Consider the following 15,248-nt stretch of genomic DNA (forward strand, 5'->3'; position numbering starts at 1 on the left):
AGGTTGAAGAACAGAAGCAGGAACTTTCAGAACTAAAGAAAAGCTGAGAACAATTGCTCCAAATTAACTTAAATTAGATTGAAATTAAAGACAATGCCTGTGGGACATAGAGGATATTAGCAAACATAAAGGTGAAAAGGTCAAGCTAAATAAGGTCCACTTTGGACGTGGCTGTTGTGACGGTCTTACTAGTGTTGAAGTCCACATCAATCTTTTTACATTTCCTGTACTGTTATATTGTGCTATCCAGTCTGGCCTTGAAAACCTTCAAGAATGGAGCCTGCGCAGCCTCTCTGGGCACTCTGCTTCACCTTGTCCCACTGCTTGGGTGTCCTCATCAGTGAGAAATGCTTTCATTATGTCTAGTCTGAACTTCTCTTGTTTCAATGTTTCTTCTCACCTTCCCACTATGCACCACTGAGTACAGCCTGGCTTTGTTGTCTTGATGGCCTTCTGTTAGACACTGGCAAGCTGCTGTTAGCTCCCCCCAAAAGCCATTCCTTCTCCAGACTGGATGAGCCCAGTTTCTCCTCATAGGGTAGGTTCTCCAGTCTTGTAGTTGTCTTGGTGGTCCTCTACTGAACTTGCTCCATTTTATTGATGTCTTTCTTGCACTGGGGAGCCCCAAACTGGATGTGCGCTTCCAGGTATGGTCTCACAAGATCTGGGCAGAGGGGGCAGTCATTTCCCTTGGTCTAACGGCTGTGCTCCTGCGAATGCAGACCAGCATACTGTTGGCCCCTTTGCTGCCAGGGCACACTGCAGGCTCATGTTCAGCCCTTCATCCTTTCCAGAAGAGCAGCGCTCAGCCTGTATCACTGCATGGGGACTCTTCCTTCCCAGGTGCAGGGCTTCATGTATGTCACTGCTGAATATCATGAGTCCCATTCACTCATTCCTCCAGCTTGTCCAGGTCCCTCTGGATGGCAGCGCTGCCCCTGCATGTACTGTCTGTTTCCCTCAATTTGGTATCATCTGTAAGCATGTCTTGTACACGTTCATTGTTCAGAAGAACATAGTGGGATTTAATTCAGGTTAATAAAAGTTAAGTAGCTGCAGGTGCTATTACTCATTTGCTCTTACTGCTGCTTTTTCTAGGTCTTTATTGAATTTTCATTCCCTTTAACCATATTTTCTTATTATAAGAATCTTTTCTCCAGCTTTCAATAGCAAAGGTAGAGTTAGGAAATGACGTTTATTTCAGTAAACTGTTCTTAAACAAATGGCGAAGTTGTGAGTTTCATTAGTATAAAACCATAAAAATGGCTCAGACTGAGTCCATTTAGCTTAATATTCTGTCTCTGATCTTTGTCCTAAGGTCAAGTTTAACATCTGATCTTAGAAGTTAAATATCTTCTACATCCTTGACTTGAAAGTGCCATATCAAACAGATTTTTGGGACCAAAGGATGGGTTAGAACTTCTTCTATCTATCCTATGCATCTGCCTGTTACTGCAGCGTCTCCAGAAGCAGCACACCAAGGGAAAAATCAATAAAACCAGTAATCGTAAATTGCTGCTTATCATCTTCCCGTCCATTACAAGGGCTAATGTGCAATTAAATGCATTAAAGATCATGGGGGAAAAAGAAAGTAGCCATTATCAGAGGCCGATGGAAGGATAAAAATATGATTCAGCTCAGGGGACTTTCTAATGTGGTTTAGCTATTTCGTTACAAGCGCCTGTTCAGTCTCACCTTCAACTTATGGGCACTTCCTCCTTTGCCCAGTTTCCCTTTGAATTTATTTAAACTTCTTGCATCCATAACTTCCTTTGGTAAGGCAGGTTACCTACTACCTGTTAGTGAAGAACTGCCTCTTTCTGGTTTGGACCTGGCTCATCCTAGCTCTTTCTAATAGCTTCTGGTTCTTGTACTGTAAAAAAGTAGTCGATTGAGTTTAACTTTCTCCTGACCAGTTCCTTGGGCAGAATTTGCAGCAATCATGACTTCAGTGTAGCAATATACATGACATCTAGCAGTGAGAATAACTAATTTGTTTAAAAATTATTTTAAGATGATTTTAGAGACCATCTTGAGATGTCAAAGTTCATGACTGTATATTCTTAGACTGAATATATTGCAGTAATACGTAGTTTTGCTGTTTCCTGGAGGTTAATCGTCTGCCGTTAGGGCTTTTTGTTGCAGAATGATGCCACTCAAAGTTCTGCCCAGCTATAGCAGATGTCCTTGTGCAAAACACCTGGAGATAAATGAAGAGCAGAAAAATCTGCTCACTGAGAAATGATACCATGCTATTACATTCATTTCCTTTTGCAGGGGAAAGTTGCTGATTCTGTGTTGTGTGAGGTCAGTTGGAATTACTATAACTGTATTTGTGTACTTACACAGAAATGGCTGCATCTTGGACATATAATTTGGGTCTTTACAAGTGTTCTGCAGGTTCTGCTCTTGTTCACAGAGAGCAAACTTTGTACATTTTTGTAAATAAATGGATTATTCGAAACATTATCCTTTCAGTGACACTGACTTCAAAAGGCAGCCACAGCAGAGATCCCAAAATACAGTTTTATAGACAGAGAAAGGTCATTCTTTCCTTGTTAGGTCATGTGTTAACAGTAAAAATAATTAAATAATGTTTAAAAAATAATTAATTGTTTATGACTTATGATCATATAACAATCCTATTTCAAATTTTAAAAGCTGTTTCTCTCAGATACTATACAAAATACATTGAATTTCTATAATGATTTTTTTTTTTAAATGAAACTGTTTAATTTGATGAACAGTTTAAACAGTTACTATAATCTCTCCTTGAATTCAGGGTATAAAATATTAAAACGAAAATTTCAAGAACACCTGGGGATTAACCATAATTACCTTAAATTGAGACAAAGCAACAGGATTTTATTACATTTCTTACTTGCTGTACAACCTATAGCAACCGTCCTTGTCTCAGGTTTCTTAGTGAGCATCCTGTATGTTCTATTAGTTTGTGAAACTGTAACCAAAAACTTCTCTCTGTAAATTTATAATGGGCAAACAGAGAAGCATTTCTCTCTAGACTTGCAAGAAATACCCATGCTGGTTCTTAATAACTTTTTGACAAGTTATTTGCTGGATTATTTTTAGCAGTCCAGTGTTACTTTTCAAAAAGTTACATTTTCAATGCAGTATCATAATATATTAAAGCGACATTATTTTATCATCTAGGCTTTTTTCATAGATTTTCAATAGATCTTAAACGATCAACCACAATTTTAAAATTCTGAAATACAGTGTAGAGTCAACAGAACTTTTCAGAACTCTTGCTCATTTACATAGGAAAATTAAGTTTTATTAAGGAAATTTAATAAATTGGGAAGAAGTGTGATGTTAGTATGAGATGCTGGAAATGGAATAATCTTTCGCTGATAATTGGCTAACAGCAAGAATTTGTTAGTTTGCTCATTTGTTTATACAAGAATTATGAAAATATAAATTTGATCTAACTTGGATCCTGTAAATTTCTTCCTACTTTTCATTTGGCTTTTGCTTTTATTGCAGATATAAAGTTAAACAAGTGTAAAGCTAATGTCTTCAGAAATACCCCAAAAGGCTAGGAGACTTCAACAGATATAGCCTGATTTTGGTTAGCATGGGTTATACAGCAATTAATAGGAAAGTTGTCTGATAAGGTGCATTTAACAAATCAAATTTATTTGTACATAAGTGGTGAAGATGCTTTTTGTCTCTGTAGCCCAGAATAAACACTTCTATGAGGGATAGTTCACATATGGCTGCCAAAAAAAGTAAAGGTTTGTAGATAAACTAGGCATGATGTCTGAAACAATTAGTTTAAACTCAAGGATGGTAGTGCCTAATGTACTCTTTGGGGCCAATTCAGACACATAGGCTTTATTTTGTGATTTCTTTTTGAGATGTTCTTTTTTGGAGGCAACCACTTCAATGCGTTGTTCCTAGAGTGGAATCATAGCATATTTTGTGAAATATTGTTTATTCTCTTTCTGCTCTTGGTAGTTTTGCCTCATTGCCTTATTTCAGAAACTGATCGTTCTTTTGGGCCAAATAATTGGTTCTCTTGCATATTATACAGCAGTGGTCCCCAAACTACTTGGGATGGTTACTATCCCAGTTTGGGTTACAGCAGTTGCAAGGGGAATTCCATCCCTGATGTAAAAACATAACCAATTGTTAATATTTGGAATTCTAATCCTAGCAGAAATGAGGCTTGAAATGGAAATAATCACAATAAATAAAATTGGCAACTACTCCTTTTGGTATAAAGGTAAAATGGGGATACAGGATAACATTTATTATTTCATAGAAAACATTTACTATTGACATATTATGACTCTCTGACCTCTTGAGGTTCCTTTAAAATGGAATTATCCTAGAAGACTATGTACCTGTTGGTGTGAAATTTTGTGTAGACATAGCTAACTAGTTCAGGTACTGCTGAGGGCATGTTTGCAGTAGCACATAATTCTTCTCAGGCTGTGAATCCTGGGAAAGGAGCTGAGCAAATATTTAAGTACTGAGTCAATGTCGAACTCCAGCCACTGTGGCGATTGAGCTGGTACTACCTGAGTTTTTTAGCTCGTAGTTCTCTAGAAGTTTTTTAACATACTCTTTGCTAGCTTGTATGAATGAACTAGAAACATCTCAGTACCTGTGGCTACTACTCATAACTCTTCTGTCATTGTGGAAATAGGCCATACAACTTTATATGTCCCATCTTTCATTTCTTGGGATTTAAACTTGCAAAAAACTAGAGATATCCTCATTACATTAACCAGTACCTCAAACAGTCTGTTAGCTTACTGTGTTAACGTAAACTTATCAGCATGGATTAAACCTATGTTTCAAAACGTGGTGAGAGCAGACTAAATGTTTAGTGTTCTGAAACATGCATTTTAGATGCCTGTAATATGTTCTCATTGTATAGCAACTGTGTGTTCAAATCATATGATGCCTTTAAATATAACTGAATCCTAAAAAAATTCTGCTAGCATGATATAAATCTTAAGTTGCATTGATGTTTAACTTAGCATTTTGGTTAAATCTTGTGAATTTTGGAGGAAAATGTTCATATGCTTTAACGGTATGTTGCAATGCTCTCTGACTGCAGTAGTAGCTGCTTTTAATGTCAGTGAATGAACTCTTAAAACCTCTTGTTGATATTTTTAATTTGGTTCTCTTGTCCCCACCCTGGTATGAAACCTGTGTTGACTTTGGATGCTGCTGTTTAGTGCTGCTGAAGTCATTCATGATACAGTGAGCTTTGGAATATATTTTGCTTAAAAGCATAGGTCTGTATCTTCCTTTAAAGAAATATGTTCTGTATGGGAGAATTATCAGAAATTTGCACCTCCAATGGGGGAAAGAAGTGATAACTATATGATTCTTGTCCTTCATTAGATTACATCAGCAAAATATGTACTATATAATGAATAAACTACATACACGATTCACATTAGAATTTTTAAAATGTAAGCACAAAATCTATTTTAAAACTCTCAGTTCATGAATCATAGCAAATTTTGTTGTCTTTCATAAACAGATTAACAGGTAGATTTTGAACCCACCGTTCTTTAGTTTAACTACTAGTAATTGAGCTAAAGAAACAATTCTGAAATCCCTCTGTAGGCCTGTTCCTGACGAAAGATTTGATGCATGTTTACCCAATTAATTAGTGAATCTGGGAGGTTTTTTTGAATGAAGAACCATGCAGCAGAAGAACCCTGGAGTTGGAAAGACTCTGGATCATACAGCAAGCTCTGATTTCAGTGCTTAAACAGGTTAGCATCTGCTAAAGCCCTGCTAGATGTCACTCTTCTCCATTAGATTGAGGTGCTGTGGTCCCTTTTGAGACTTTGATTTTGAAGCTTGTTAATAGTTTCATTAACTATTATAAGGTGTGAAGCAGCTGTTGGGTGGACTGGACCACTAAGAAATCATTACTAAACATTCTGTAACAGAAAAATGTGATTCTAAGGTCTACAAGAATTCCTCATTGCATCAGTAGTATACTGGACTTATGTTATAGGACTTTAAAAAGTGGGTAGTCCCTTACACCAGGCTTTATTAAGCAAGTTAGAAATTAATAGTGGTATTATGTATAGAAATAACACAGTAGAAGAGTTTGCAAAAACTATCTTACAGACCGGCCTGAACAAAAGGAAGAACAATATTGCTGGTTTTTACAGGTGGTCATCTAAGTGTTTAATGAAGATTAGTGAAAATCTCACAAGTCTAAAGAATACAGATAACTGTAAATTGTTGGATATTGAGTGATTTGGAGTTTATATTAATTTTAACTGCAAGATAAAGAATGGGTTACATATCATGACAGTAAAAAAAAAATCTTGGAAGCTAGAATGAGTATCTCTTCACGAAGCTGTACTGTGCAATGTCAATACTATCAAGAATTATTACCGAATATTGAAGTAGATGGCTTATGTGAGTTAAAACAATAAATGTTTTGTGCAGATAATGTGAATATGTCTCCAACTGAGTATACATATGAATAATTATAGAAACTCTTACAGGCATTTGTCTGTTCCTCTGCTGTCAGGTTAAGGAATCAGATAAATAGCTAAGAATTTTTTTAAGTGTTTCAACAAGACTTTTCCTTCCTTCAGAGATCTTGCATTTTGTGGCACCTTAAGAATGAAGGTGCTCAGAAAAATTGCTAAAATAAAAGGGGGAAGTAAATAAAGTAGAATCCCTGGAGGTGGCATAGAGCCTATTCAAAGACATCATACTGGAAACTTGAGACAAATGCATGCTATTTATAAAATGATACATATTTATAAAGTGATATATAAGATATAAAGATAAAAAGAAAGATGCCATGATTAAACAGGATGGTAAAAAAGGCTCATAGGAAAAAGTAAGCATTCTTGAAAAAAGGTGAGCTTGTATCTAGAATAGACAGGCTAAATATTGTAGTCCAAGGCAGATCAAAAATAACCTGAATAGCAACTCCTAGAAAATACAAAAAATTATTAATATTTCTACAAATGCATTAGAGCTTGAAGCCTCCCAGAATGTCTGTAGGACTGGTAGGTTCTCAGAAATAGGACCATCCATATAAGATGAGGTCACAGCACTAAAGGGAAAAATGCTTTTTGATAACATTTGCTGTGAGAGAACCTGGAGAAAATTCCTGTGCTGGAAGTTTACAGGCAATGTTTCAGAGGTTTTAAGTCAAATTTCAGTGTTGTAAAAGAAATTTGTTAAAGGAAAACCAGCAAAATGTCAGGACTAGATAACACATGCCCAAGGTTCTCGAGAAACTCGAGGATGAAACAATCAAATTGCTGAATGTAATGTGCAGCATTTTACTTAAAATTGATTAGGTCCCAGCTGACTGCAAGTCGGCTGATGTCACGTCATTTATGGAAGTTCCCAGGAGAGCTCTAAAGAACTGTTGGCCAATAATCATGACTTTGATAGCAGGCAAATTGGTAGAAATCATAACAAACATTAACATTACTCATTTCAGAGAAAGATGGTGTTTTGGGGAAGAGTCAACACTGCTTTTGTTAGCGAGTCTTGCATCAAACAAACTTAGGAGAATTTTTTGAAGGAACCAGCAAGTTTGTAGATAATAAAGATCCATTTGATGCAGTCTGCTTGGATTTCTAAAAGGCAAGATTGGAAAGGGGCAGAGAAAGAGGTAACAGGGCTAATCAAAGCTACTGGAAACCCTTTCTTACAGGGCACTATGAGGGCTGCTGTGGGGAAAGTTAACTTCATCCCAGCCAGACTCAATACAATGGGCTGTGACTGCAGCATGGAAAAAGATAGCTCTAGGGAGGGTATGGCAGTGGTCTGTGAAATCATGAATGGCAGAGAACGCCGTAAGAGGCTAGGTGTATTGGATGTTTGAGCCTGCTTGAGGTGGTGTGTATTTTAAGCTATGAAACTTCTTTCGATAAGGCATTGCAGATGCCAGAAGTTTAAGGAAGAAAGTTCATTAGGAGCTATTAAATACAGTGCTACTTTGAGGAAGCATTTGAGCTGCAGATTGGTGGATACTGGGAAGGTTTGGGAGAACAGATTTTTTTTATTTCTCTGTAGGAATCTTCTGTTGACTTGTCAAAGACAGGATACTAGGATAGGGAGGTTTGTGGTCTTGATCCAGCATAGCTAGTTTATATTCTTGTTTAAACTAGTAAGAGAATGTTTATTACTTATTTTATAATGTAAGTAGGTATTCTTGATTGCAATTGCATATAGAAGAGGAAGAAAGCACAGGTAAATTAACAGTTTTAAAGTCATAATATGTTTGGGTTTTTAATTTAATGAGAGATGTTGATAATAATAAACTTAATTATGGTTCTTTGAACTTAAATGAATGAAAATAACAGTAGCCAAATTTACAATATAAGCCTACCTTATTTTAACATAATTGTAAAGAGTCTTTTGGCTTGTATCCTGAATGATTAATAACTAACTTTTGTCTCAGAGCAAACTTGAATTCAGAAGTAGGCTACACAGTTATCTGTTACTGTAAATTTGCTACAGAATTCTGTTAATAATTTTACAAAATATTATTCTGTAGATCCAAGTTCTAGGTCTAATGTTTAATTTTGCCAGATGTTCCCCGTCTCAATATTTAATCATGTTTTTTCTTTTATCTTCACTGGTTTACAATCTCTGCATAACCCGAACCATGAAGCACTTTTAGGGAAAAAATGAAAGTTACCTCTTCCAGTCAGAGTTCTCAGAAATTCATTCTGAATATTTATACTGTTTATGCACCTTCCACTTTGTCACCTCAATTGCTGGTTATTAAAATTTTGAGGAACTGGAAGAATCTGATTTGATTGGAATGCCAAGGGCACAGGCAGCTGGTCTATGTGACAGCAAGTATTGGTACTGGAGTTGCTTTTATTTGATGTATTTTGTTAGCATGAATGCATGGAGTCCCTCTTGGGGAACTCAAATTACAAGCAGGTAAAGCTCATTTTTATATAATGCTATAGGTCATGAAAATGTAAAACCTGGACTGAATATTGACATATTTGGATAGAAATGTGTATGGTTTGTTTTTTAGCTCTGCACATAGGCGCACATTTGTTAGGTTCAATACAGGGCTCTGAAGTGAAGCCAAACTTTTGTTAAGCCTGTCTAGCCAAAACTGATTAGTAAATTGATTTCTAAATTATAATCTAACTTGTCTTTGCCTCACTTTTCCAAAATGAAATCTACTAACTTGGCACGTAGATGAATCTTACCTTATTCTTTCTTTCCTTTTTCTTTCATTGGTTTAAGACCAATGTTGTCTGTTTCTGTGGTAGGACAAGACTGAAAATTGAAGAGAAATGGCCTTTATGGCAAAGATGTGTGTATTGTTATCTTTGTGAAAATCTGCTCTCAGATCAGCTATATTTTTTAAAATTGTATTTTGCATGTGCTCAGTGGAACTTCTTTTATCTTTATAGCACAGTGCCTGAAGATTCCACCATAATGTGCGTGATCCTATCTGAAGTGGACTTGGCCTATAGTTTCAGCTCTGAGCTTGGGCTGTGCCCCAGAACTGAACAGGAAGATGGTTTTTTCTGTGCTTTGTCTCTGCCTTGCCTTGTCTTGCCTGATCTGATTGCAGTAGGGATAAGAACTGGATGTGGGTGTGGGGAAGAAAATAAGTTAAAATGTTTTGGTAAGCAGAAGGGAAGAACTTGGGGCTGGAGGAGAGGAGGTTCAAATGGTGGTTTGAACTTGATTGAGAATGGGATAATTTTATGTCTGGAGTAATGAGATTGACATGCTAGACAAGGAGGTTATGATGAGAAGCTTGAGAAGTAAACAGAGCTGGAGATACCTGAAGAATGGAACTGGAATAAGCAAGTAATGGATGGGTCTGGATGAATGCGGGAAGGGACAGGGCTGTAAATCTTGTATTCAAGAGAACAAACCGAAGTTTGTGCCTGCTGAGGAACATCGCAGTCAGGAGACTGAATGACACCATCTCACTCTGCTGCAAGCAAGCACCTGAGAAAGGGTCTTAGTGCTTTCTCATATTCATCTGAATAAAAGATACTAACCTGACTTGTACCATTGCTTGCTCCGGTGGGACAGATCTTCTGGTGGCTTATCACTCCACCAGTGTGATGACATATGATGAAATTTGGGAGTTTTGGTTTGTCTTCTTGAGAACAATTAGGCAGTAGCAATAAAAAAAGCTAAAATGGGCTATGTTTCTGAAGGAATTTAAAAATTAAATAATTCTGAAAATAAAAGTGCCTATGATTTTGCAAGTTCCAATTATATAATTTCATATACCTCTCCTGTTGTCCCCTGTCCCTGCCCCCGCCCCCCCATCCTGAAATTTGTAGTGCATCACAGTGAATAATGAGAGGGGTTTTTGTTTTATTACCTCACTGTAGTTCCCGGTACTCTGTGCCCCCAAATAAGTGTAAAGAATGAGTCAGAGGTCAGAAAAAAATGAGAGATGGGTTTAGGCTTGAGGCAGTTGAACATTACATTGGAGAACTGAGTTTTATTCTGACTTTGTCACTGAAATTTGTATGTGTGAGATCTTTGAGTCACTAAAATCTAACTTTTCCCAAGTGGTTACTGATTGTATGTGTGTGTTTTGGTTTGTTTGGGGTTTTTTGTTCTTTTTTTTTTTCCTCCAAGGCTATGGATCTGACTTGCAGTAATGGTAACCACTCTTTGCCATAGCCAAAGACTATCAACTGTACTTTGAATGCCTAAAATCTATGCAAGTGGCAAAAGAAGGTGAACATTGTTAGACATCCAAATTTAGCAAGATTATTTTAAATTAATTTTTTAATCTGAGTTTCTAATCAGTAAAGTACTCCAATATTTTGCAAGCATTTTGTAAATAATTTTGTAAGAATGTTTGTGAATATTCAGATGTTACCATGGTAAGCACTATACCAAAACCAGAGGAAGTCGAAAAAAAATTGTTGAGTGGTTTTGAACTGCATTCAGCAAGTATGGGGCCATACACTGAACAGTAAGGAAGCAGAGTACTGTGCTTTCTGTGGACCTGATCCGTTGGCTTTCAAGTATGGCAACTCCCACTTGCTACATTCCTTGTTGATGGACAAAATTTCTGTCTCACTTACCCATCCGTAAATCCCTTAAAAAAAAGTTGTCTTAGTATATTGACAATGAGTGTGTTGGCTTTTTTTCTATTTATATGCACATTAGCATGATATTTTCTAAACATAATTATTGCATTAAACTTGAGGGTGGTTTATGAGACTGAGAATTTCAGATACATTTTTCTACATTGAATTTTGAAAAATGCTTTCCATTCGCCTGAATAAGTGATGACAAACTACTTACATGCATCACCAAAAAGGAATGTGACAGCTAAGTAATTGTTCTGCTGCAATAGAACAAGTTCTGTCAGTCATGAATTGAAATTTTTGTTTATAATATATCAGCACGTGCAGTGGTACTGCGATCCTAAAACATTAACCACAGTATTTTTATTGTCTGGAACACTGAGAGTGCTGCTTATAGACTACGCAACTCTATTATATATATTTATATATTGCACTATACATTACTGTATAGCAGATTTTTATATATTTCAATTCAAATGTTGGCATAAAGCACTGTGGTGCTTTTAAGAAATCTGCACTTGCGCTTTGCAGTTTTGCTTGAAATGTTACAATACTAATAGCCCTCAATTCACTTCCATTGTATGTGATTATGATAAAGCCTTTCCTTTTCCAGCAATCATTTACTTTTTCTCCAGGTACAGGCTAGATGTGTTCAGAGAAAATAATCAGTGTGGGTAATTAGAGATATGCAATGAATTCTATAGTTGATAAGACTTTTTAAGAGCTATGCCTTGTTTTGTTTCGGGGTTGAAAGTATAACAAAAAAGAATTGTTTTGTGGTTGTATTAGCTGAATGGCAAAGAATATTTGTCTGCTACAGTGTTGTTATGCGGATAACCAGTCTATTTCAATTGTCTTTCTGTCTTGGTCTGTCTTTAAAATATTTATCATAAAGCTTTAATCTATCTTGAAGATGGAGAACTTTTTTTTTTTTAATAACATTATAGAAAACTCATTAGTAAATTAATTTGTGTTCTAGTCACAGTTTGGAAGGTTTACGGTAAAGAACGTATGAGGTCACCCTAAATGCATGGAATAGAAAGAAATACTGAATTGTTTCCTTACTTAAAATGGTCTAAGTTAACCTTTTAGCTCATAATCATTTAGACGTGTGGGCGGGTGTGTTACTATGGTTTAGTTAGTTTATGATACATCAGCTGTTCTGCAGTAATTGCCGATGGATTTGCTTATATTTCCAGTGTAGTAATACATTTCCAGTGTATTTTCTCTGAGGGGTGATAACTTGAAGGGTTTTTTTTTTGGTTTTTGTTTTGTTTTTAAAAATGGCAAGAGGCTTCAGATAGAGCAGCTGAAAAGTAGCAGCTTGCACCACACTAATTGCCTAATGGATGGGCCTGAGAGGTCCTAATGGTTAGAAAAATGTCCTGCTTCACTGGGGTAGATTGAACACTAGGTGAAACTGCAGCAATTCTCGTATCTTGAGTATGCTTTGTCAACCTATTTCTAGCAGCTGAGAAAGAAGGTAATTGATACTTCCTGGAGTTAAGAGAAGTATATATTGAGAGCTTCAGATTTACCAAAATATTATAATAATTTTATTGCTTTCATTACTTTATTCATGATTTCCAAGAGCTTACTTTGTACTTTCTTTACAATCCTACAAAGAAATTCGGGCTACCACTTGCACAGCACATGTAAGAATGTTAAATGGGTTGTTACAACATTAACATTAGGAATCTCAGCGTTTATCTTTGGTTTGAGTACAGGTTCAGTGAACATAATTTCTGTACCCTTGGTTTGGTCCAATAGTTTCACGTGCTGACTGACAGTTGTAAACTGATGGTAAAAGTCTCTTAAGCTGTTTTTTTCTTCATCATCTTAAATGTATTCTGAAGATTTAGGTTGAAATTGCTGAAGTTCAACAAATCTCTAGTTGGAGATCTGTCTCTGTTGCTGTGGCATGTAATTTCTGTCGTTTTCTCCAGTGGCATCCAAGTTTTCCTAAACTGTGAGTGAAAAACAATCTCTCAGCCTTTCACTGCCTATATTGGTGTAAATGTGGGGCTCATAATGACAGATATTTCTGCTCACTATGTAGTATGCTGGTTTCTCAGCAGTTTAACTTCTTTTCCTTTCCCACCAGCCTGTAGCAATTTGGTTCAAGCATTTGCATGTTAATAGTACAAAAAAAGACAAATTTGCATCTTTTACCACCAGTAATTGTTTTCTATACAGACTGATGATGCAGTAATGAACCAGTTATGAGAGGGCAACTCATGAATATAAATAGTCTCATTTTACAAGTATTTTGCCAAGGTCAGTGGGAGAGAGGAGTGAGGTCAGAAGTAGCTCCTTAGTCACAATCACATCTGGAGCTGAAACAAACTCTTTCTTTGTTTGTAGAAATTTGGCAGTGTTTTAGGGTTGCCAGAGTTTAGATGCTAAGATCTGGGACAATGGCAGAGAACTAAACTGTGCATACATAGATTAACTGTGCATGGAAAGTAGAATTTATCTGCATAATAACCACTTTTTCTGGATGCCCTGTAGCCTTGATTTCTATGTGTTTGGAAAAACAACTGTTACTACAGAAATACAGGAAAAGCCATACCCTATATGCTTTTCATAAGGCATTGGATTTGACTACTAGAATATAACATCTTAATTATACAGGACATCTGGCAATCCTCTGAGGTTCAGTCTGCATTTTTCCCTCATCATAGAAGAAGTATTAATGCATCAGCAGAAGCATTCTTTGGATACAGTGATTATTGTTCAAGATAGCACTACTGCAACTTGGTTTTGACCTCTAAACTTGTTTCTGCTTGGCAGTGGCTTTCAGTGTTGTCAAAGTGCAGACTGGTGTCTTCTCAAAGAAAAAATATTTTTGTTTTCTCTTATCTGTCAATCTGTCCACTTAAGTAGTCTCTGTTATCATAATACTATAAAATGTGACTCACAAATTGCCTCTGAGTGTGTGTGTGTGGGAAGCATGTCTGTAAGTTCCAAAAAGGGTGGTGCTTATGTGATTCTTTTTGCAGTTTCTCAGCTTAATACTGGATTTTAAGGAAACTGTTTTGGGAATACACGTCTCAAGGAGAGCAACAAAGCTGGTGAGGGGTCTGGAGCACAAGTCTTACGAGGAGCAGCTGAGAGAGCTGGGGTTATTTAGTCTGGAGAAAAGGAGGCTGAGGGAAGACCTCCTCGCCCTCTACAACTACCTGAAAGGAGGCTGTAGCGAGGTGGGGGTCGGTCTTTTCTCCCTGGTAACAGATGATAGGACGAGGGGGAATGGCCTGAAGTTGCACCAGGGCAGGTTTAGGTTAGACAGTAGGAAAATTTTTTTCACCAAAAGAGTTGTCAAGCATTGGAACGGGCTGCCCAGGGAAGTGGTCAAGTCCCCATCCCTGGAAGTATTTAAGAGATGGGTAGATGAGGTGCTTAGGGACATGGTTTAGTGGTAGGATGGCAGGGTTAGGTTAACAGTTGGACTTGATGATTTTAAAGGTCTTTTCCAACCTAAACAATTCTATGATTCTATGAATATAAGCTCTTCGGGACATGGTAGTGGTTGCTTTCTAGAAAGTATTTTCCAGCCAAAATAGTCTCCTTTTTTATGTATACAGCAGTTATTTTTCTTCCATATCCAACACGTCAAATTGATGGAGTACATAAACTTTTTCTATAATTACTGACCAATCTTGTCGTTTCAGTGAACAAATATTTTATATTTGACAGTCATTATACATAATCACTCTGGAATAATCACAGAATGGCAAGGGTTGGAAGGGACCTCGGGAGATCATCTAGTCCAACCCCCCTGCTAAAGCAGGTTCACCTAGAGCAGGTTGCACAGGACATCATCCAGGTGGGCTTTGAATATCTCCAGAGAAGGAGACTCCACAAAACCCCTGGGCAGCCTATTCCAGTGCTCTGTCACTCTCAAAGTGAAGTTCTTCCGCATTTTCAACTGAAACCTCTTATGTTTCAGTTTGTGCTCATTGCCCCTTGTCCTGTTGCTGAACACCTCTGAGAAGAGTCTGGTTCCGTCCTCATGACATCCACCCTTGAGATATTTGTATGTGTTGATGAGATCCCCTCTCAGTCTTCTCTTCTTCAGGCTGAACAAGCCCACCTCGCTCAGCCTTTCCTCATAGGGGAGATGCTCCAGTCCCCTAATCATCTTTGTTGCCCTCTTCTGGACTCTCTCTAGGA

The 15,248-nt window shown here is 37.1% G+C and overlaps 1 protein-coding gene and 1 non-coding gene across 5 annotated transcripts in view; both read left to right on the plus strand.

The window, feature by feature from the left end:
• Positions 1–15,248, plus strand: part of PDE3B (phosphodiesterase 3B) — a 102,300-nt gene that overhangs the window by 27,763 nt on the left and 59,289 nt on the right. The gene's annotated exons all lie outside the window — the stretch shown is intronic.
• LOC118451944 lies at positions 1,293–1,481 on the plus strand. Its single transcript, XR_004841544.1, has one exon. It is a non-coding gene; the product is annotated as a U2 spliceosomal RNA (small nuclear RNA).

Source organism: Egretta garzetta, unplaced genomic scaffold, assembly GCF_000687185.1.
Source record: "Egretta garzetta isolate BGI_Z169 unplaced genomic scaffold, ASM68718v1 scaffold133, whole genome shotgun sequence".
Classification (NCBI taxonomy): Eukaryota; Metazoa; Chordata; class Aves; order Pelecaniformes; family Ardeidae; genus Egretta; species Egretta garzetta.